Source organism: Pteropus alecto, unplaced genomic scaffold (genome assembly GCF_000325575.1).
Source record: "Pteropus alecto unplaced genomic scaffold, ASM32557v1 scaffold75, whole genome shotgun sequence".
NCBI lineage: Eukaryota > Metazoa > Chordata > Mammalia > Chiroptera > Pteropodidae > Pteropus > Pteropus alecto.
Window position 1 is genome coordinate 6,525,100 of NW_006440638.1, and position 3,806 is coordinate 6,528,905.

Here is a 3,806-nt window from a genome sequence, read left to right on the forward strand (position 1 = left end):
GCACTTACTTCCTGGTTGTATGATAAATGTGGGCTGTCATAATAAATAACATTTTATAACTTGAAAGTAATTCTTAAAAAGGCAATACAGAAAAATGAAGAAAGCAATAAAGTAGTTCTTGTGGAAATTATAAATATAAACTTATATTAAAAAAATGACAAAATAATGAGTCTCCTAATGGTACCTGAGTAGTTTCTTGTGTCTAGGAGAAATTTTCCTCTAGTAGTATCTTAAATGGATTTAAATTGTTTTGTACCTTAAAAAAAAACAAACAAAAAAAGACATATGGAAGTAAAGATAATAAGCTCTGAAAAAATGAATGACTAAAAAGTAGCTCTACGATGAAGATATAATGATGTGAAAAGCTTGAGAACAATTACTTCACAAGTTGAGAATGAAAAAATATTTTTAAATTACTATCTACTCATAATTTTTAAATGTATTCATGTAACTAACTATAATAGGAACATTACTTTTAAAGTAGACATTTGACTATTTGATCCATATCTCTAAAAGTTTTGAAATCAAGTCGGCTGGAAATTTTTTGGACCTTCTCATTAGAGTTACCTTATATTTGGACTGTCATGTATTTCCACCTATATAGTATTTATCTCTTCTCAGTCAACTTTGGTCAACAATAAAAAATTGCTTCAAAAATGTCTTCATTAGGAATTTGGGTAGGAAAAGAGAATGGCTTTGCTGAGGTCTCTTCTGAAGATTCTGCTTTGTCATTTCTTGAAGCAAAGTAAGAAGGTTTGCTTCTAATTTTTGTGGGGCCAGAGGATAAGAACAAATGGAGGCCCACTATCCTATACTAATATATAGTAATTATTTAAAATTCTAAAAATGATCTGACAACTACATATATTCCTATCATCTTATATTGATAAATATATGACAAAAACTCTTTGCTTGACCAAACATTAATCAGGTTTTTTAAACTCTAAGCATGTCTGTGAACTTCCTTGTAAAATGTAGTTTTAGCAAGAACACTGCTGAGTAGGTTTTATCAGAACCCTTGATATTTGGTCACCCTCAAATTCTGATCAGGTTTCTCATCCTCCACCAATCTCAACAAAATGTCTGATCACCTTGGACTGTCTTCGGTAAGACTCCTGTTAGTATAGTTTAGCCAAAACCTCCCTTACACCTGATGTTTCCTCTCTGTAACTTTCCATCTACTGCCCTCCACCTCCTCCCACTTTGGCTATAAATTCTCGTTTGCCCATGCTGTATTTGGAGTTGAACCTAGTCTCTCTAACTTACTGTAAAATCCCATTACTGTGCACCCATATCTATCTTGATGGTCCTGAATAAAGTCTGTTTTTTCACCTTTAACAAGTGTTATTGAATATTTTTTCTTTTAAACATTAGTTTCATTAAAACAAAATGAAAAAATAATTATAAAGAAATTGTTTTTATGTAACTGGAAAGTCATGAAAATTTCAAAGAATAACTGGATTTTATTATTGTACGTATCTGGGTGTTTTGGTGGTGAGTCAGCAATGCTTAGATAAGTAATAAAATAGACATGCATAATTTAAAAACATATATTTTCAATAAAGTTTATTTTTATTGCCTCTATTTTAGCAAAATCACTAATCATGTTTGGATGATCTCTCCATAGCTGTCAGTGGGGTATTTAGTTACCATACTATAATTGTGTTTTTTTGTCAGTTTCTCTCTTTAGTTCTGTTGATAGTTGCTTTACATATTTTGATGCTTCCTGATAGGGAGCATATATTGATATATTATATCTTCTTGATGTATTTTTTACCCTTATTATAAAATCTATTTTATCACGTATAAGTAGGTTACATCTGCTTTTTTCTGGGTGCCATTTGCTTGAAGTATCTTTTTCTACCCTTTCACTTTAGTCTGTACTGTCCTTGTAGCAAAGATGTGTCTCTTGAAGACAGCATATTGTTGGGTTTTGTTTTTTGATCTAATTTGCTACTCTGTGCCTTTTTATTGATGAGTTCAGTTCAATTACATTTAGGGTGATTATTGACATATGAAGTTTTCTAATAGCCATTTTATCTTTTGTTTTCTGGCGGCTCAGTGTCTCCATTGTTTCTTTGCCCTTGTGTTTCTGTCTGTTATTTTAGTTTGGTGGTGTTCTATGTTTTTTTTTTCTGTTATGTTTCTCAGTTCCAGATTTTTTATGTGGTTACCATTAAATTCATGCAAAAGAAATTTTCATATATACAGCAGTCCTTTTTCTGCATATATCTTATCTCCATTCCCCTTTGCAAATTCAGACCTTTACCTTTTCCCCTTTTCTATTTTTGCTGTCTCAAATTATTCTTATTTATGCTGTGAGTTTATTTCTGAGTTATAGTAGCTATTGTCGTCCTCTCTTTTCAAATGTTTTTACCTCTTGTAACCATTATGTAATATTTAAGTTTATAATATCCTATTCTGAATAAGGGTTGCAATTCCTATTTCTATCTATCTGTTAGTCATCTTACAGTTTTGTATTTTTTTGTCTTTTAGTTTCAGATAGTATAACCCCCTTCAGTATTTCCTGTAATGCAGGCCTTGTGGTGGAAAATTCCCTCAGCTTCTCTTTGTCTGAAAGGGTCTTTATATTTCCTTCATATCTAAAACGGAACTTTTCTAGGTGTATAAAAATGTGGAATGCTTCACACATTTGTGTGTCATCCTTGTGCAGGGGCCAGGCTGATCTTCTCTGTATCATTCCAATTTTAGTATATGTGCTGCCAAAGTGAGGAATCATGGCTAATTTCTGTACTTTTTCCAGTCCTCATCTCTTCAACCTCAGTTTGTAATAATGCTATTGAGATTAATCTCACTTATTATCTTTTAGAGATTAAAAATAAAAGAGTTACATATAAAATTTATGCCCTCCATTGATTTGCTTCAAGTTTGTTATATCTAGCACATATTTTCCGGAGGTTGTATGTGTGTGTGTGTGATTATTGCCATTTTCAACTGTTATTAAGGATGGAATTTTTTTTATTTCTTTTTATTCATTTTGTTATTTATTTATTTTTTTTTTTGAGAAAAACATGAAGTTTCTATTGCCTGTTTTAAACATTCTTGATTACTTTTTAAATCTAGAAATATTATGGCTGAATTTATATACTTTATTGTATTCATCATGAAAAGGAAAATTTAAGCACCTTAACTAGATTATAAAACTTTACATAACAAAGTAAAATAACAATGTATTTGGATCTTTCAGATAACATAAATTATTTAGGGCTCTGACATTGATTTATCTTATTTTTAGATTATGGCCTAAAGCATTTAAATGATTATAACAAAATAATATTGGAATTAAGACTAGAAAAGTAACTGGAAATGAAAATGCATACCTTCATCTGACAGCTAGAAAGTCTTGCTCAGAAACTGTTCATCTGTATTAATGGTACTTTTATGACAGAACATAATAGTGTCATCATGTATAGAATATTTCTTCAAGTTGGGGAGCAATTATGTGCAAGTGACATATTGACAAAGCAAATTTATTTTATTTAGATAGAGTTAATTAGTGTCTCTTATATACTTATTATCATCTGGTCTGGTTTTTATCTTCCTTCTTTTTGCTTATAAATCTATATTCTATTTAGATGAGTTTATTAAAGTAAGCTCTAATGCAAAGAACTGCATGCCTGACAAAATACATAGACTTTGAATTACATATCGAAATAAATTGGTAGTTCCTAAAAAGCACCCAGGAAGTGAGGATGAATAACATAAAGAAAAACAATACCTTTATATTTATATCTGGAATAAATTTTGTAGTCCATGGACCTGGGAGTTCAAAGAAGGTTCTGAAG

General features: G+C 30.6%; 1 non-coding gene across 1 annotated transcript; it reads right to left on the reverse strand.

Annotated features, from left to right (window-relative positions):
- Positions 1 to 2,629: 2,629 nt before the first annotated feature.
- On the reverse strand, positions 2,630 to 2,736 carry LOC112484487. The gene has a single exon (XR_003048025.1). It is a non-coding gene; the product is annotated as a U6 spliceosomal RNA (small nuclear RNA).
- Positions 2,737 to 3,806: the final 1,070 nt, after the last annotated feature.